The sequence below is a fragment of the Astatotilapia calliptera genome, chromosome 17 (genome assembly GCF_900246225.1).
Source record: "Astatotilapia calliptera chromosome 17, fAstCal1.2, whole genome shotgun sequence".
In the NCBI taxonomy this organism is placed as follows: Eukaryota; Metazoa; Chordata; class Actinopteri; order Cichliformes; family Cichlidae; genus Astatotilapia; species Astatotilapia calliptera.
The window spans coordinates 8155013-8176911 of NC_039318.1; positions in this window are offsets into that span (position 1 = coordinate 8155013).

A 21899-nucleotide genomic window follows, 5' to 3' on the forward strand; every position below is an offset into this window, starting at 1 on the left:
CAAAAGGGCCGTTTAAATTAGAGGATGTCTTAATGATGATGATTACACATATTTGTAATAAGTAAGTGTTATTCAAACAGGATACACATTAAAAAATCAGCGTGTAAAAGCTGGATGTGTATTGACGCTACAATGAGGACTCCTTGACTCCTGAGGTGAGGGGATGACTCAAATGATTATTTCCCAAGATTCTCTGTTGGGTGACAATGACTTGCCTGCAGGGAGCGGAAAAATCATTTGAATGTGCATTTACCATATGTGTTGCTGTGTGCTTGCACTCATTTATGTCTGAATTTATCTCTGCCTCTATATATATTTGCTTTATAATGCAAAGTTATATTTCATATTTCAAAACTTGCTTATTTCTCTGGTGTCACTTCACACTCTGACTGCTTGGAAGGGACAAATATTGTGAAGGAAAGCAAATCAGCTGCCTGTTTTTTTGTTTGTTTGTTTTGTTTTTTAAGGAATAGCCCTTTTTTAATTTACCGTAAGATGTTTCTAAGCACCAAGATAAACTTTCCACAGACACTTTTTCTGCTTCATTTGCACTCAGCTCTGTTTTTGTCAAGCTCATCAGTTTTTGGCTATGTCAAAAGCTCTTCCTTTCTAATGGATTTTCTGCTAACAGATTTTCTATTTACGATAAGAGGATGCTCCTAGTCTTTAAAGGCCCAATTGAATGTTGATGGGAGCAGCTATATTCTAAACAGTTTAGCAGAATTTTTGCATAGCTTTAAAATAAACTGCCAAAGAAAAAAAAAAGAAAATACTTAAGGGTTTTTGTTATCATGTATGCATGGTATATTTATTTCACAGGATATTAAAAACTTCACACATAAGCACAACTCATAATTGCCTGCAGGTGTATGAATTCTTACCTGTTAATTATAGTTTTATGCTCAGTGTAGATTTACAAAAAATGCTTGGAGGATATAGTAGCTTATCAGTACCATCAGTGCAATGCAATTTGCACATGGACAGATTTAACTATTTTAATTTGGTATTGACACAAAGGTTATGTCATATTCTAGCAGTGCTAGAATCTGTATGCCTTGCCTGCAACCTACACACTTGTAAACTTTGCCCATTATATGGCTAGACATAAATATCGATGGAAAAAGGAAGGGAAATTCAATAAGGTGACACAATGTCAAAAACAAAATAAAATATTTTCTTTTTCTTGACATGTTTTTAAGCACTTGCATGAATCAAAATCCATTATTTTCTCTTCTTTTATGTGTTACTCTCTACCAACTCATGAGGGAACTTGGCTCTGGTGGATGCTCCATTAATTTCAACAGCTAGTGTCTAATTGTATCTGTCTGTCTCTAATTTCGTGCAGGGCAGGTGATAGCATGCAGGTGATCTATTGGACTTTTTCACTGAAAACCCATCTGCTGTGGATGGAAGCAACCTGGATGAAAATGGTGAGCCAAAAAACAAAGCTGAGGACTTTTAAACCACAACAATGGGGTAATACAAAGTGATAAAAAGGCCTAAGCAGTCAAATGAAAACTTCACGTCATGTTTGACACTCTACTGCGGTGTAGTGACGGCTGTGATTTTTGAGGTAGAGCAAGTTGGTCACTGATTTGATCACCAGCTCCTTCGGTCAGTTTGTCTTTGGCACAATTTTGAACCCCCAAAGTTGCTCTTAATGTGCCATAGGTGTGTGATTGTGCTGTAGATGTGGCTTGTAGTGTAAACTGCTTTAAGCTGTCCATAAGGCTAGAACAACCCTTTATAAATTAGGTATGCTCTGAGACGTTACTCTTACGATACCTTTTAGCATGAAACTTATGAAAACACAGCAGTTCCTCTTTTAGTGTTAAACCATCTAAGATCCAACCAAGCTTTAAGCTTGTTTCCTGTCAAAATATATTAATATTTGAAATAACTGGTCAACCACCACCATTAAATAGACTTTTGAGTCCATATTGTTCGTTTCATTTTAACCATCGTACCAAATTGGGTATTGAGAAACTAACCTAATATTGAAATTGTACAGGTATGGGTACCTACTACCTAATGTTATATCTGGTATTATGGCATTCTGTGACGTCTGGCGGGACAGATGGCGTGGAAGGAATGAATTGAGGACCCAAGTGCAGGCAAACAGGGATGAGGGTGGAATGATAAACAAAACGTGAGCCTTTATTTTGGAGGCTGAAATACAGCAGGAGAAACACAAAGGATGACAGGGAGGGGCAGGGGACAGCACAGACTATATATACATACCAGGTAACAAGGGGGGAATACACAATAGGAGGGAGACATGGCTGGGGTTGATCTGACATAACAAGACATGGGAAGGAGAGCAAGAAACACTGACATAGGACACTGGAAGTACGAGACAATTTATAAAGACGCAGACTAGACAGTGACACATGGAAACATGACAGACTCTGGAATAGAGGGAACATGAAACACAGAGACAAAAGTAACTAGAGGTGGAACATAGGGAAGACTTAAAGACAGAAAACTACAACACACTGAGAACAGAAACAGAACAAAAACCTAGAAACCAGGAACAGTAAATATAATACAACACAGAAACCCATAATTCAAGCAGTATAGCTTAACCCAAAACCACAAAACGCTGGTTCACTTGTTTTTTTATAATTATTTATTCTGTAATATGTTGCATACAACATGCTTTTCATAAATAAATAAATAAATGTTCTTAATTCCAAACTAGTCCCTTGTTTGTTTGTTTTTTGTTAAATTATAGGACTAAAGCTGTTACCTGCAAATTTAAATCATGTTTTTATTAAGTACTCGATATCGGTATCGGCGAGTGCTGAAATGCAAGTACTCGTACTCGTTTCCAAAAAAGTGGTATCGGTGCATCCCTAGTAACTAGGAACCTTCAAGAGCGTAAGATGTACCTGAGTGCCAAGTTTGGTTGCTTTACTTCTTCTGGTTTTGGAGGAGTTCACAATCATAGAAAGAAACAACCAGACAGATTAAAATTTGGTTCAGGTACCAAAACTACTGATAAGGTTTACAAAGTGATAGTCTTTTGGAATAGAATAAGGACCTTTACAACATTAATAAAAGCCAGTGCATTTAAAAGGGACAACAAATGGTCCTGAGAGGTATACTACAAAGCGAGATTAATGGATTAGCCAGCTGTTTCCACTTAAAGTTTAGCGGAAACTTCCGCTTAGAGTTTTCAATGTCAAGAAAGTGGCTCTCATTTCACCTGGTTAATCACCATGGTAACTGGTGCCGAACACAACCTGGCTCGGACCAGCACCACTTGTCACTTATTCTTTTATTTACAGTATGCTTTGCGTGCAATATAGATTCTTTGCTGGGTGAGTGTTAAATTGCATTATTATGTATTAAATCGGTCAGGCAGACAATGTGGTGCCAAATCTCTTTTACTCTGTGGGAGCACTGAACACAACAGAATACCTGTTCAATCAGTAAAATGAATGAAATCACTTTGTTTTTTTGACAAACTAAAGCAGTTTCCATGTCTTCATTGTGAGGCTGTGGGACAGTAACATTTAATGATTAAATGTATCTAGTTTGAAGATTCAGAGTGCTAATATGTCACCTTAGAAACAAACAGCAGCACTGAGAGTGCACTCAGCCATAAAATAATTAACTTGAATTAACATATTTATTTTACCGCTCATGCACTAAATCCTGAGATTAACAGTTTTCTGTAGGAATAATCTCTTGTCTTATTTGAAGCAGTGTTGTATTTTACTATTATACTTGTGTGTTCTCTTTATATTTTTAATCACCAATTTATAATCATCATCATCATCATCATCATCATCTGATAACACCTGATAAGAGAAGGGCTCATTCTGAGTCACATGACCCACAAAATACTTATTTTTATGTGACAGCCTCAATCAGAAAATCCTGCTTAACACCGAAAGCTGATAGGCAGCAAAGGCCTGGCTATATTGAACATTTGTAATTTACCCCTCTGAGCAAATGACCATTTATGGATGAGCTTGAATTACCATATTTTTCGGATCATAAGGCGCACCAGATTATAAGGCCCATTGTTGATGAGCGGGTCTGTTTTCATACATAAGGCAAACCGGATTATAAGGCGCATTAAGCTAAACAAAACAGTCAGGTAAGTAAAACTTTACTCAAATCATTCTTCTTTCTTCCTCCACTACCGTATCATTGATTCATTAATGCCAAATTCTCTCTCAGCTGCTCTATTCCATGTTGTTGCAGTATATTAATGACTAACCTATTGTGGAGGGATTATCTCAGTTGTTCTCCTGACTGAAGTTTGGTCCATTTACAGCATTCTGCCATGCAATTGTATTTGTCCCTAACCATTGGGAACCTTCACGTTAACTTTTATCAAGTGGAAAAAAGTTGGGGTTCATCCTCCAGCTTCACTGTGTTTATGTTATGCTAACATAGCTGTGTCCCTAGTGATCACGTAGCACATCATTATATACCAGCTAGTCCAACTTCAGTAACCCTACAAACGTCACTGCTGTTTAGTTTTCTGTCTTCATTTATGTTTGAAGTAATAGCAGAGCTGTACGTTTTAATTTTTTAGGAAATCTCTCCCTCAGAACATGGTATATTGTCTTTAGGTGCCAACTAGCGAGCTAACTTTCTGCTAACTTCTAACTCTGTTAAATGTAATACATTCTGTTTTCATGGATGCCTGGATGTTAAACTTAATTGTTACACCTGGTAAAGCAGCAATGCTGATCATTTTATTAAAGATGGAAGAATTTAGACAGTTTTTAACTCTCAGTGATGCTGCAGTGTTAGTTTGACAACCCATCAAGCGATGCGGCTTCGTAGCTTTCCAAAGTCATACTAATGCTGGGCTTACACTGTGCGATTTTTGGCCCATTTTGAGACGATTTTTGAGTCGTGCGACCGATTTGGCGATCGGCCCGATTTTGGCCTTCATCGTGCGTCGTGCATCGTGTAGTATACGTGAGTTAACGAGACGCGATTAACACCTCACGACGAGCTCCCGATCATCAATCGCTTGGTCGGGAGGATTTCAAACCTGTTTGAAATCCTCGCGACCGTCGTGAGGGTGTCACCGCAGTTTCTCACACTGCGCACGCGCAAACACAAATGTCAGCGAAAAAGACGGCGCAGCACGGCAGTGCAGCGTGTGATCTGGACACAAGCGATGGCCATAATTGCCATAAAGCTCATCCGAGCCTTTTCGATGTGGCCTCACAAAATTATCGCGACCACAACAACCGTGAAAATAGTTGGATCTACACTGCTGCTCAATCACAGCTGCCTGGTCAATGTTTTTCATTAGCAATTTAGCAAAGTTGATGATGGTGGTGTGTGTGTCTGTGTGAGTGAAAGACAGAGAGAGAGCGAGCGACAGAATTTCTGTTATAACCTTCATTTTATGGACGCACAGTGTGAGCACTCGGGTCGTATCAGAGCATCGGGTCGTATAGTGTGAGACCTGCATCGTGACCTATGAACTTCTAACCCCTGCGAGTCAATCGTACAGTTTGAGCAGGACCTGAATCACGCAACTGAAAAAAATCGCACAGTGTCTGCCCAGCTTAAAACTGTTTTTGACAGCGCCGTGTACCACATAAAATCGGTTTGAGGTCAGTAAGCACAACCACTCTTCATACATCTGGTGTCCCTGATTAAAAGGCACACTGTCGATGTTTGAGAAAATTAAAGGATTTTAAGTGCGCCTTATATGCTTACAGTAATACCGTATTTTTCGGACTATAAGTCATGACACCTACACAAAAGTACTTTATAAAGTGCTTTAAATCCTCAAATAGAGTAGAGAAGCTATAAGAACCAGTCCACTTCCTTATGAGTACAGCATCTCTGAGACATCTATTATTTCAGTATACACTGTTAGCCTTTGCAGTAATTTCCATAGCTTAGTACTGCAAAATCAACAGTAAAAAACTCTAAAGGATGTTAGCAGTTTAGTACTGTGATTTGCATGTATTTGTGGGAAAATTCCATGAGATTACATTATTTTTACGGTAACTCACCGTACTCATGGAAACAGCTGTAAAATACAGCAAATGTAACAATTGGTGATGTTACTGAGATTATACTATTACACCATCCGGATTTCTGTTGTTTTCTACTGTAGATCTAAGAGTAATTACTTAAATCCTCATTCAGAGTGTATTACTATAAAATGTGATTCACTGTGAAAGTAGTATAACATATGTGGTACTTTTTAAGACACCTCTGCCTAACTACAGTGACCCAACCTAATAATATGCTCTGGTCGTCATTTTACACAAGTTAAGGTGTCACATCCATGAAACCTACACCACTAACCAGCATCAGTCCTACAACTTCACTCTCAAAATTAATAAATTCTGGGACAAGCAGAAACTGTATTTTTAGCGGTGCATTTTGTTGCAGGCCAGACTGCTATTAAATACACTCTCCTAAAGAAATAATTCCTTTGTAGCACCTCTTCGTCTTGGTTCAGAAGAGATGTCCTGGATATACGTGATAATATAACACATTATCACAGTTTAGCGCGTTGGGTTGTGTTTTAAAAGCGATTGTTACGTTTTTAAAGCTTTGTAATGCGACAGGCGCGATAGCCGTCACCACACTTTCACCTGACGTACAACGTGACGTATGACGCACATGTTGGGTATTCACTTTCAAAACAACAATGGGGATAGAAAATATTGCTCGAGGTGGTTAATGCTCCTTTCGCTGGTTGCCAACCACCATTAAATAACAACAAGAAGAAAATATTGATCTGCTTTTCTTAGTTTTGCACTTTTAAGCCGCAATACTGACTCAAACAAAGCTGCAAAGCAGGAGAACAACATGGCCATCAACTATTCTGTGCCACAGATCCAGTTCGCTGCAGCACAGAGTGATGATGAGACCGATAACATGTGCAAAAGTAGTCAGAGGTAACTGGATGTTCAATCGGGTTAAATGCAAGGTTGACTGGATTATATCTGAAGATCATATGCTATTCGTGATAACTCTGCTAGACTCCAAATTGCTCGTCCATGCGGGAGTATCTCAAAATTAAATGAAACCACTTAACACTTCCTCCCTAAAACAGACTGACATGGGACACATTAAAGTTGGATCGGAACCAGCTAATCAGTCTGAAGTCTCGAATAAGTGAATAAAACACTTATTCGAGAGAAGTCCGAAATGCGTTCTTATTACTGTTTGTTTTGACTTTTAAGCTACCCTACCAGGATATTTTCATTCAAATGCTAAGACAAAATGTCAATATCTATGAATGTGGAGAATCAAAAGACTAGTTAGGTAATAGTTGCCGATGGATTTATGAGACTTGATAGAAACTTGGACGTTTGCAACAGGTGAATCGGTGAACTACCGAGGTTGCGGCCAAATGGTTAGCTGATCAGTGTTTTCAGGTGTGCTTGAACTACCTGTACGGTGCGGAGTGCTGACTAAGTCATGTTAAACCCATTAAAGCGTCGAGCTCAAATATCTTTTCATTTTTGTGCAGTGTTCTATTGTCGGCACACATTTTCTGTTTATTGAAGCCTTTTGTGAATAATTTTGATCATGTAAAAACTGGGAATTGGTCCCTATTGACAATACTCTTATTTTTTGCATTGCATATGTCATTTAGGAAAGGTAATTGGTCACTGAACTTTTTGCAACTATGTGTATTTCTAAATTTTGTGACTTCAGTGCGTGCAAATTTATATTGTTCAGTTTGCATGTTAAAAGCCTGCCAAGCACCCCAAGGCTGATTATGCTTGGTAAGAAGTAGAGATGGCACGATACCACTTTTTTATGTCCGATACCGATATCATAAATTTGGATATCTGCCGATACCGATATGAATCCGATATAGTGTTTTTTAATCAACAAAACTGTTTTTTAAATATCTTGCTGCATTTTGTATAAGTTCATACTCAAGTTTAAAACAACAACTACACTAAAGCTATTCTGTTATACCTGTATGCAAAAAAAAATATTTCATAGTTCAGCAATACTGATCAATCTAATAAACTTAAACCTACACCATCCTCCCTATTCTGGTATTTTAAAGAGTACTTAGCATAAATATTAAGCAACCTAACTAATAGGGTTCCAACTCCCAGCAACAACAAAAATAAATAAATAAAAAATAGGGAACCACCCCTCACGCTCCACCTCATGATGCTTAATCAACGTAATCAACCTTAATTTGATGCAGTGTGAAAAAAAATGCACAGAAATCAATTATTTTTCAAGAAATATTAAATAGATTCAACATCTTTCTTCAACAAAATTGCAGACTGCACAGATGGTACCTTCCCAAAGGAAAAAGTACTATAGCTTACTAGGGTATATATATTAGACTTAATAGTTACTATATACAGTAATTGACTTCTATTCATTTTACATCAAATTGAAACCTTGGGTGTCAGATAATTATTTATTAAAAGCTAGACATTTTAAATGAGAATAAGAAAGAAAAGTATGTCTTTGTGCCCCCTTTTCCCTGTTAATGCCCTATCGGCCCCCCTGGCTAAACTTTGCTAGATCCGCCCCTGCACAGTTACCAGCGTCAGCTACGTAGAAAAAGATCCTGGTGTAGAAAGTAATATTAAATACATTCTAACAACAGCTGATCAAGCTTAAACGTGCTGCTGTTGTTCAGCCCCTGGTTTCCTCTTTCTGGTGCAAAGTGGGCCAAAAGCAAACTAGAGACATGGACTCGCGACAGAAAAGCCGATCAGCTGATCGTTAAGCAGTTTCATGATTGAAGTAGCAGCAGGAGAGGCAGTCGCTTGTTAAGCTTAACGCAGGAATGCTTTACAAACATTCAGAGATGGACTTACACACTTGCTGTACTTCTCTCGGGATAACTTTGTCGGAGATGAAATGCCGGGTTGCTAGCGAAGCTCCAAATGCTATCCAGACCACCGACAGGTCCCGCATGCCACAGCCGCTCTATCACGTGATGCATACTGCTCCGACGTGCTAACGTTCTGAGGTGAGTTACGGCGTGTTGCAAGTTTTGTGAGGTGCTTTCGTGATATTTAATGGATCGGATTACATTTTTTATTTTTCTCCGATATCCGATCCAGTAATTTAGGTCAGTATCGGACCGATACCGATACGTAATATCGGATCGGTCCATCTCTAGTAAGAAGTCATTTATGAAATAGAGCTGATTAGACCATATTAAAATTTCTGTTTGGCACAGGAGCTTTTCGTGGACACAGGTATCCAGTCTCTGTTTTGTTAGCTCAAATTTCTGTAATTTCCTTTATAAACCAAGGTTGTTGGACATGTGTCTCAGTGAATCCAGCAAAGTAACATTATCAAATTTCACATTACATATTACTGATCAACATAGTAGTCTAGCTAGACCAACAGCAGAAATACTGAAGTCAATACTGTAAAGTTTAACAGCAGCACAAATTATAAACTCCAAAATAACCATACAGTTGATTCATCTCCAGTAATTTAACTGGGCTGACTCTTTGTTAGGTGTGTTTAATGTGCAGAATAATTCCCAATTATGTACAATTATAATATGGTAAAACGGACTTATGTACATAAGGCCATTAATAATTAACTGTATGTAGCTATTTGCTTTATGACTATCTAGACTGTGCAGAAGTGAAGTATTGAAATTATTTTATGTTGCATAATGACAACATGTTGCCCCTATACATTTAAGGACAAAGTTCAATGACCGCCACCTGCTGGATGGTGAGTGCACAGGGGTGTGTAATTGTTGAGCTGGACAAAGAGAACACCTTTGCTGATGCAATGTCAGTCTTCTTTGGTAATTCTATGTATTAAACCTGGAATACCAGAAGTCAGCGTGTGCGAGGTTTTTTGTAAGGATAAACCCTGAAGAGGGAACAAAATGTACCTCAAAGGTTGGGACAAGCAGAAAGACTGGGACCACTGTGAAGCGAAAGGTTGTTCACATTAACCCTCATGTCACAACTTTCCTCCAGCAGCTTACTGTATTTGAGTGGAGAACTTCAAATTAGGTAACTGTTTTTGCCATTTTAGTGAATTTCTTGTATAATTTAAGTGACCAATGTGTTGTTACCCATGTCTCCACAGATGATCCATGGCCCATGCTTTCTGGACATTTACACAAGACGAACAACAATGAAGACAAGCTCTCTTGCCACTCTTGCAAGACGCTGTCTCTGTCCAATAGGTTTTTTGAGTGCAACAGTGTTGATTTTTTTTTCTGCTTTTACCTGTTTGTTAAAAATTATTTCAGCTACTTACACTTTAATTGTCACATGTATTGGCTCACCCTACAAATCAATGAACTCAGTCCACAAAGCAAGATCAGGGTTCAGTGCAGGTCAGTCAAGTTCCTTCACACCACACACGCTCATCCATGTCCTTGTGGACCCTGTTTTGTGCAATGATTTGGTGGTGTGAGCCAGTATTTTGGACAAAGTGTATATAAAGGCAGAAGTGTGGGGCTTGATATTATATTCATTACAATTCAGTTTATTTGTATGGTGCCAACAAAATGAATGCCAAGGCACTTCACATTGTAGGTTTAAGACCCTACAAAATATAAATAAGAAAACCCAACACTTGAGCATATGTTGTCTGCCATGATATGGATATGACATAATATGGTTATTGTTTGTACAACCATCTGAGAAAATAATGTATTACATGGTTTAGTAAAAACAAGTGCTTCCTCAATGAAAATATCTTTTCAGTTCTTTTCAGTTTTTGATTTTGGAAATGTGTATTTCAGCAGGGAAAAATCAGAATTGAAATAAAGTGGTGTAAAGCACATGAATTATTTTTTTGTGTGTGTGTGTCTATCTATCTATCCATCCATCCAATTTTTTTGGAACCCTCCAGTCTCTTACAGTATGTTACTGTTAACTGAAATTACGGTAAATTGCGACCTGTTAAACAGTAAATGACCGCCTGTTGGGACACGGTATCCTCTAGCAGAGATGAATATTTTTGGTACTGATGATGCGTGATAACGGTAAGTTACTGGTTAATATATTGCAGTTTATTACCTTGCAGTGAGCTTACAGTGACATACCGTGAATAAACGGTAGTATACCAATTTCTTAATCACAGTATGATGTTACTTTGTTGACGTAATTTACGACATAACGACATAACGGTATCTCACTGGCGTCACTGTCGCCAGTAAGATACCGTAAAAAAGGCTACGGTGCGTTACCATAATTTGTCCAAGAGTATTATACCACACGAGCAAAAAACGGTATCATCCTGCAGAACGGTAAACTACCGTAACACGGCGTCACGATATGACGCTGGCAACAGTGACGCCAGTATGTTACCGTAAAGTGGCGATGAAAAGTCTAACAGTGCACATCTATAAATTAGACTGAACCAGTTCCTGTTTTGAATTATTCAGCATATCACCACAGAACATTTAGAGTGAATATGAGCATGTTTTATAAGGAAACTAGTGTGACTCACACACACTGCTTACAGTGGAATGCTTACTCACAATGCATTCAGGATGGTGTTCTGGTGGAGAACAGTCACATGTTTTTGACAAGTGTAAGCACATGAGCAGTAATTTAAATTTATAGCTGACAGTTTTTCACCAAAAATGTCTGAAGTGGTCCCTTTCTCCACCTGTGAGTCATCCTTACTTGTCTGATTTGCTTACTGGCCAGGATAGAAACATCGTAGTTATTTCTGTACAATTTCTTCACAGCACTGTGAGCAAATGAACCACAGGGTCAGAAAATAAACAGTAGGCAGCAGGTTAATGGCTTGTCAAAAAGTCCCTGTACAAAGTTTTTGGTAGTTTCCTGTCAGACAGATAATTATTAAAAGTAGAAAAGGTTTTCTAAAATAAATTAAAAGAAATATGTTGTAATGGGAACAGGGGAGAACAAGGAACAATCAGGAAATGAATGGGGAACAAACTTTTTCATGACTAATCTTCTATAGACATATGTTTGACTCTGTTTCCTCATACGATGTTTCGTCCAAAACCAAGATGAACTATTAAAATGAGTTTGAATCAGCCCATTAATATGAAGGAACACTGCTACAGCCACTGTATTTGAGTCAAATATGAGAGCAATCAAAAAGAACTACCTCCTCATCAATAAACCACAACAATCCCATCCATCTCTCTAGAGCTATGATGGATAGACATGGACCAGTCTAATTAAAGGATGAATTATGGAATGGATTCAATTCATCACTATTCTGTCATTGCTATTAAATTCACAGTCAGTCCCATTTTTCCATATCTGGGTTGCGCCGCATTTCTGCAACTATCAATCATATAGCAGGGGATCTTATGTAGTTTATCTGGGCCAAACTTCTGGTAAAACAACTCTCTGCTTTAGGTATTCATGTTAAGACAGGCCTTATGCATAATCCCCAGTGTACATACTGATGAACCCTTTAAGCTGCATATGGCAGGCAATATGGCATTAGAACCAACATGCTGGGAGAGTCTATTGAATGGTTTTACAGCAGATTGTCCACACACACACACACAAATAAAATGTACCTTTTGCGCACACATTAGCATAGAAACGTTAGGATATTAGTGATTAGGTTGGCCATGCTGTACATAAATAATAATAATAATAATAAACGCCTCCTAGCAACACCTTGCATCTACATTTTAAGAGATTTACCCTATGTACTAGATGCTACAGGTCAGTTAACACTCTCTGTCAAAAGAACAACAAACTCAAAGAGGGCACTTGAAGGAGACAGCTGGCACTGAAAAAACGGCCAAACGTATCATTGCCCTTAAGTGTCCCTTTCTTCAGAAATGTGGGGAAGATAATAATAAGCCGCTGTCAAAATTCTTGAACAAACAAGCCAAGATTAGATCACAAATACAAAACAACATTCAGGGGTTGCTGTCATTTTATGTCCAGTGCTGTGTATCTCAGCACCTAAAAGGAATTCTTGTGTGAGCGCATACGTGCTTCTGAGTTTCTGTGAATGCGCACATGTTCATCAGTATGTAAAGTGGGAAATCTATTATACAGTAGAACACACAAGGAAGGGAGAGCACGAGAAAGAATGTGAGCCAGTGCCTCAGGCTCAATGTAGTTTTATTAGTGGGGCTGTTGAGGAAGTGGGGTGCAGTAGAATGGACCACTGCAAGCTGCTATTTTTTTCCTCCCTGCAAAAGTACGCAAACGCCAAAATCTCTTGAATTTCAATGCTTTGCGAGATACTAACACCATGACTTTGGAAAGAGCTCTGCAGCACCTTGAAAAGTAACTACACAACAGATGAATTTACAAATTCCAGTTCCTGAAATCCATTTTTGTGGACAAGTTTCTGAAGAAAGTTGGTCCTTTTTGTCTTGAAATAACCCCAATCATATTGTTTTGTTTTGCCTTCCTTTTAACTTATATTTGTTTAACTTATATTTGTTATTGGTTTACAGGGCCGCTGGTGTTACGTGAAACTAAACGTTTAAATACATCATATTGAGTCTGAGTCAGCCTCTTAGTTTATTCTTAGTAAATATTTAGTTCTTGTTAACTGGATGATCCTGCCAAAGACCTATCTTTACCTCTCCCACCTCTGTGGGACCCATGTGTGTCAGCCAGTGTCTCATGATTTTGTAGTGGCTTTCTGGATTCACTGTCTGCCCACACATCTGCTGAATACTTATCAGATACCTGTCTGTAAAATACTTACCTGAATGCCTTAATTGCATATTTACCCTATACCTACTTGTGCAGTCCTTATCTGAATTCCTTTATTAGCTCTCTCTAAATAAGCTCTTTAACTGTTTCCAATTGTCACGCCCTGCATTTGGGTCCACTTACCACATCTTAACTGCATCAATATTAACTGCTAACCACCGGCAGCTTCATTAGTAGGGGATACAGTAGTTAGGAATCTGAAAATATTAGGTATATTAGAATGAATTAACAGTAAAAAATTCTTATAACTGTTTGTTTTATCTAAGTGTGTTTCAGTACTTAGAATTCAAGAACCAGTACCCATTCAATTCTGGCTCTTAAAATATGTCCTTTAGATTCTATTCATAACCATTATGGAAAGAACTCTCAGGCACAGTCAGGAACCCTTTTCCATGGTCTCTGGATCATATCTTTGCTTTTCACAGATGTCCTGTTAGCTTCATCAAACAGTGAATTAGCACCTCTAATTCTGAGGCAGTATTTCCTAGCCAGTAAAACGATGGCTTTCCCACTTTGGGTTGTAATTGGTATGTGCCTCAAGTGCATGACTTCATGTATTTTGTGTTCTTGTCCATAAGTAAAGTGAGAGAGTGGAGTGGGTGATTAACAGATGGATTGGAGCAGGATCTGCAGTGATACAGACATCGTGCTGGTTTACTGTAATGAAGATAAATCTAAGAGTGAAAGCGATGCACAATATTTGTTGGTCAGTTGACCTTGGTACCCCTACCTATAACTTAAAAAGTCATAAAATTGTGGATACAAGTGTGTGACAGGAGTGATGGACCACATATTTCACACTTTCAAACACTTTTCTTTATTCCCAGCTTTTCAGCTGCCAGCCACACGTACACAACAACAACCTCAGGACCCAGTTCATTCTTTTTAAGCCGGTGAGGCATGATTGCTGATGGAGCTCTGGTGTGTGGGTCTCCCGTGCAGCTGCGCCACAAACCACGTCCGCCACAAAGTGATAGCGAGTTTCCTCCAAAAAGTGTCTGGACTCACAAATACAGATGGATGATGAGTTATGTCATGTGCAAGGCATTCACAATGGCGCTGCTGCTGCCCTTCTGTCTGTTGAGGTTGGTCAGACTAGGACACCTTACAGATGCGTCCTAAGTGAGGTGTTTTGGGACTAGAGCTTGGAAAAACTTTCTCTTTTTTTATTTAATTTGTGAATGCCATGCCAACAAATACAGGATTACTGTAATACCTAATAGTCACCAGATGTTATTTCCATCGAAGTTAAAACACACAGATGAAGGTGAAAGCTAAATGCAGAGAAATGACTTGGGAAAGTGATTGTGTCAGATCATATTGTTACATGAAAGTACATGAAGGTTTGATATCTTAAGAAACAAAACTTTAATTTGAGATCCTTTATCATTTACTGTGAATGTATATTGGTGAAATATACTATGAGAAGAAACAATCCACAAAAACATACTGGCTAGTAGAAATGACCTCAATGAGATGTAAATCTCTTAAAGATTTATGAGATAGGCATGAATTACTGTATGCGAAAATTTACACTTCCATGAAAAGCAAATAAAAACAAATATCTACCCACGTTCACCAAGAAATTCCTGCATAAACCAGAACTTTTGTGTGCATGTCTTTGTGTGTGTGTTTGTGTGTGTAAATCAGCAGTTTTTGCATAAATTGGAGCTTCAGCAGAACTCTCTTGGGATCCATCTGCAAGCTTTATGCTATGATATTTAGCTTTTAAGGATGCGTGAGGCTGGTAATAAAGTGCTGGATCATTTGTAGTGTAACAGAAGAGAGGATGGTATTTGCAGTGGATTTGCAGAGGTGAGTCAGAGGTCACAGCACATGTTGGCCTGTTCTGCTCACCAGTGAGTCTAACCTTTGCTGGGGTCCATTAGTGACAGGAACAGTCTCTTGGGGTGGAACAGGGTGAAAGGAAATGAACAGCTGGACTGATTTCCTGTCTCCATGCTGTTTGATGCTTGGGGCAAATTTGCTAATATCCATACAGAAAGCAAGCTTGATGTTTGTGTTGACATGCCACATTTCACTTGAATGGTTTTTCCAAAGTTTGTGCATACTCATTTCTGTACAAGTGTGCTTTTTGTCGATATGTCAGGCAAGTTTGTGACTGGAAGGTCACCAGCTGAAATCCCTGCACTGTGTGAGAAAATGTGTGAGGAGAATGCAAATTGAGTAAATCTCTGTTTTCCCATTAGCTACCGCTCAAGTGCCCTTGAGCAACAGCTTGGAACCCTAACTGTTTCTGTGAAACCACATCAACTGGTCAGATCCTGCAGGCCATCTGCATGTGATTTGGTCACAGTGGGAATCAGCTAAAAAAAAAAAAAGCATACACTTTCGTCATATTATTAATCCTACAAAAGTTTTTTTTTTTGTTTTTTTTAAGATAACATTTACAACATTTTACTGGCAATAGGGAAGAGATGTCACGTAGAGGAATTCGTTGTGACCACTTTTTTAAAAATGCAAGAACATGCCCACAGCAGGAACCTAAAGTGACACGGGTGAGTACACATTTTTATTACAGGGATATTTTTGCACTGATTTTAAAAGGTTATGTAATGCCAGACATGTTACTGGGGAGGAACTTTTTTGTAGTCTGAAATTTGCTAGTGGTTAAATATGCCTGTTACTTGCCATGTGGTTTCTCCTCCACAGTTGTTGCTATTTAATTAGTTTTATTTGCATTTAATTGGAATCCACTTAGACTTACCACCCTGCTTTCTTCATCAGCTGACATAGAGGTCACCCAAATGACTGTAGCTATGGTGAATAACCATTTATTCTGGACCATCTTTACTACTGGACATTTAGTCTAACATTTGTTTGTTATCATGCTGAAGTATTCCTTTTCTAACCACAATATTACTTCACCACTATCTTACAATATTGCCATATTGCCACTATCCCACCACATCACTGGTATTATTGCAGGTCAGGTTCACAGAGTACATCTAAACATGTGCACGTGTCTTGGTAACAGCTATCCAAAAAATATGTTCCCAATATTCCTAAATCTTCATTCACAATCTGTCGTGTTCTTAGCAAAATGTAATCTTGCAGTTTTATGCCCAAAAAAGGCAAGATTTTTTTTTCTTTTTACCCCCAGGACAATGTGCACAGAGGTCAAGGTTATGCAGTGTCAGAGCTGTCACAGAAACTCCAATTTCCATTGATGACACCTGTTCCAAGTCCGAAGCACTTGACAGTCTGTTTTTCACAGCTAGATTGTGCACAATATCTGTGGTTTTACAGCACAGCCAGTGCTGTCCTGATTAGTGGTAGCCTGAATTGTTCTGCCTCCAGATTACTGTGCAACTGAGGCCATTTTCTGATTGTTTGTTGTTCAGTCATTTTTTTTTTGTGAACAATTTCTTAAGACTACATTCTTCAGTTGAAGCCAGATATCAAAATAATGAAGAAAAAAAACATTCACATCTTTAACCCTCAAAAATAACCTTAAAAGTTATTACCACAAATATTAATATTAGTGTAAAAAGCACCAAGCTAATTACAGATAGAAGTATTTCAGACTTAACCTTTATCCTGACACAGTTAGATTGTTTTCTTTCCAACATACTGATCAACCAATAATCTGTACTACAGGGTGGGCCATTTATATGGATACACCGTAATAAAATGGGAATGGTTGGTGATATTAAAGTCCTGTTTGTGACACATTAGTATATGTGAGGGGGCAAACTCCTCAAGATGGGTGGTGACCATGGTGGCCATTTAGAAGTCGACCATCTTGGATACAACTCTTGTTTTTTCAATAGGAAGAGGGTCATGTGACACATCAAACGTATTGGTAATGTCACAAAAAAAACAATGGTGTGCTTGGTTTCAACGTAACTTTATTCTTTCATGAGTTATTTACAAGTTTCTGACCACTTATAAAATGTGTTCAATGTGGTGCCCATTGTGTTGGATTGTCAATGCAACCCTCTTCTCCCACTCTTCACACACTGATAGCAACACCGCAGGAGAAATGCCAGCACAGGCATTGAGTATCCGTAGTTTCAGGTGCTGCACATCTCGTATCTTCACACCATAGACAATTGCCTTCAGATGACCCCAAAGATAAAAGTCTAAGGGGGTCAGATCGGGAGACCTTGGGGGCCATTCAACTGGCCCACGACGACCAATCCACTTTCCAGGAAAGTGTTCATCTAGGAATGCTCGGACCTGGCACCCATAATGTGGTGGTGCACCATCTTGCTGGAAAAACTCAGGGAACGTGCCAGCTTCAGTGCATAAAGAGGGGAACACATCATCATGTAGCAATTTCAAATATCCAGTGGCCTTGAGGTTTCCATTGATGAAGAATGGACCCACTACCGTTGTACCCCATATACCACACCAAACCATCACTTTTGTTGGTCCAACAGTCTTGGAGGGATCCATCCAATGTGGGTTAGTCTCAGACCAATAGCGGTGGTTTTGTTTGTTAACTTCACCATTCACATAAAAGTTTGCCTCATCACTGAACAAAATCTTCTGCGTGAACTGAGGGTCCTGTTCCAATTTTTGTTTTGCCCATTCTGCAAATTCATCTGGGTCATCCTCGTTGAGATGCTGCAGTAGCTGGAGTTTGTAACGGTGCCATTTGTGAGTAGCTAATATCCGCCGAAGGGATGTTCGACTAATGCCACTCTCCAGTGACATGCGGCGAGTGCTACGCTGTGGGCTCTTGCTGAATGAAGCTAGGACAGCCACTGATGTTTCTTCATTAGTGACAGTTTTCTTGCGTCCATATTTTGGCAAATCTAACACTGAACTAGTTTCACCAAACTTAGCAAGCAGTTTGCTAACTGTAGCACGAGAGATGGGTGGTCTCGTAGGGTGTCTTGCATTGAAATCTGCCGCAATGACCCGGTTACTGCGTTCACCAGATATCAACATAATTTCGATCCGCTCCTCACGTGTTAACCTCTTCGACATGTCAATGGCTGTAAACAAAGGCAAACTTGTAAATAACTCACGGAAGAATAAAGTTACATTGAAACCAAGCACACCATTGTTTTTCTTGTGACATTACCAATAAGTTTGATGTGTCACATGACCCTCATCCTATTGAAAAAACAAAAGTTGTATCCACGATGGCCGACTTCTAAATGGCCACCATGGTCACCACCCATCTTGAAGAGTTTGCCCCCTCACATATACTAATGTGCCACAAACAGGACTTTAATATCACCAACCATTCCCATTTTATTACGGTGTATCCATATAAATGGCCCACCCTGTACTACATCTGTACTGATCAAGTTCATCAAGCTCCTCGATAAGTTTAAAAAAGTTTATCTGTCTTTTTCATGAATACCAAGCCCTGTCATATCAGTCAGTGGGCATGAAGTAATTCGATTTCTTGTAATCAGTCCAGGCACTGGTTTAAATAATTGAAACCCTCGGTCAGCCAAGACCTGAGAAAATAAAGACCAACCTGTGTTGTTTCTCATGTTGTTTTGAACATAGCTATTTCTACTATTCCAACTGTCTGGGATCCTTCTGTCTATTGGCTCTACTTCCTCTTTTCTTTGCCAAGGTTGAAAAGACATCTTTCAGTGATATAATGTACTGTAGATGATGGTCTAGTCAAAGTTTTTACAATTGCAATTTTACATTGAGGACAGAATTATTTTTATTTGTTAAGATGGTCTTTTTATGCCAATCACGTTAAACATTTGACATGTTGTCTGTTCTATTGTAAATAAAATATTGATTTTCAACAATTATTTCATTCTTTTCTTTTTTACGTTTTACACAGTAACATAACTTTATTCAGAATTGGGACTGGACATATCCAGAACAATAATCAAATTAAAACAATTTTTTAAGTGTCCTAAAAATTCCTACTTGGTCTATCAGCTGTTAAGCTGCATTACAGTCCAACGTGAGCTTGCAGACCTCTTTAGTCTTCCTCCCCCCATTTTCTTTCCTCTACACTACCATGACTTATCTCTCCATTGTTGGATGAAGGGAATAGAGAGAATTGAGGGTTAACAGGGTCTTGTTCTCTTGAGATGGCACACTTATTGACACGGCCACACAAAAAGCACCAGAGAATAAGGAGGTGGCTGGTAAGGAGACACTGTGCTAATGAAGTGTATCCTTCACTATCTATCAGCCGTCTTGTGGCAACTATCAAAGAACTAAATCAATACAGATGTGGTCAAAGATTCAGCTGTGCTTGAATGGAACTGCTCACCTCAATCTGTCTTTGTCATTAACTCTCCTCTTTGTGCCCCTTCTTGGTTAATGGTAATAAACTAATTTAATAGTAGAAGTTGCTCTCTTCTGTCTGGTTGTGGCTTTTTTTTAAAGCAATAGAATCTGAAATGACACTGCCGAGGCACACAAAGTTTTTTGTAGGTATCCTTTTATGCATCAAATGTGATGTCTGATCATTTTGCATAATTGTGTAGCTTGATATTGTTTTTTTTATGCAATGGATATAAAGAATTAGTTTTTTCTTTTAAAAGTATTTTGATAGGTATAGGCAATAAAATATGTTTATGCAAGTATTGGTACAGAAGCAAGTTATTCCAGTATTGTAATGAAATAAGGCAATGTTTTACGAGTAGGATGTATATTAGACACGCCAGTCCACCCTGTCTCATCAGCGTGAAATTGACATGCACGCTTAAGTTGCAGTTATTTCAAGTCAACATTTTTGCTGGATTATTTAGCAAATTATGAACAATAGTAATAAGCTCAAAAAAGTGTCAGTTAAGAGCCACAATTTACTTGATTTTAAAACAAAAAGTACTTGTAATCTTGAGTTTGTTATGCTTCTTACAATCGTGCGACGCAAACACGTGTACAGGTTAAAAATGGTAAAATGGTAAATGGTCTGTATTTGTATAGCGCTTTACTTGGTCCTAAGGACCCCAAAGCGCTTTACACTATACGCAATCATCCACCCATTCACACACAGGTGATGGCAAGCTACAATGTAGCCACAGCCACCCTGGGGCGCACTGACAGAGGCGAGGCTGCCGGACACTGGCACCAACGGGCCCTCTGACCACCAACAGTAGGCAACAGGTGAAGTGTCTTGCCCAAGGACACAACGACCGAGACTGTCGGAGCCGGGGCTCGAACCGGCACCCTTCCGATTACAGGACGAACGCCCAACTCTTGAGCCACAATCGCCCAGGTTATGTTGTTAATGGCCAAATATGGCACAGTGCATTTCAGACAAACTGTTAATTAATGGAAAAGTAAAAAGAGTACCGTATTTCCCGAACTACAGAGCGCACCTGAATATTAGCCGCACAAGCTAAAATCAGGGGAAAATCCTGTTTTGTACATACATTAGCCGCACCTGACTAAAAGCCGCAGGTGTTTCAATGCTGACTTATCATATGTAAGAGAATATGCACAAAGTGAATTGTCAGGAAAGAGATGGCTGTTTGGAGACATCCCTTTTATTAATATTTTGAAAAACAAGTTATGGGTACATATTTGCATAACTTTTTAGGGTATATGTACAAGTACCGGTAATTACAAGTAGGAAACATGTACTTTGCTTCATAAATGAGTAACAAATGTAGTACATAACAATAACCTACAGCACACCAGAACAATTGATTCGGCCTACCTTTTAGGCTCAGGTCCAGTGACACGGCTTTAACAAGAATAAAAGTCAGTCATTCACCACCATCTTTCTCTTCTTCCTGCGCACTGAAACCACCAAAGTCCTCTCCTCCAGTGTCGGAAACGAACAGGTTCAGGATGGCTTCGTCATCCACTCTCCACTTCTCTCCTTCGTTGTCACTTTCAAAACCAAAGAAATCCTCGTTGTCAGAGTCGAACACCCTCAGAAGGGCCGTGGCGGTGTCCTCCTCTCCATCATGCAACAGTCCAGCCCTTCGAAATCCGTTGGTGATCGTGGATGTTTTCACACTTTTCCACGCAGTCAGAATCCAATGGTGGAGTTGGGCATAACTTGCTTTTCGCAAGTTTATCGCCGCTCATCATCCACGCCTCCCGCTGAACGCGTAGTGCTACTTTGAAGTTTGTTTTTCGCGCTACTTTGTACGGCACTACGTTGCCTGGCGGATGGACATGTGACCAACATACCACTCTTGAACCCCGATCCTTCCGCCAGGCAACGTAGTGCCGTACAACAGCTGAACAAACAAAACAAATCCGCTCATGGACAATCCATAGAAAAGCCGCACCTGACTAAAAGCCGCAGGATTCAAAGCTTGTGCAAAAAGTAGCGGCTTA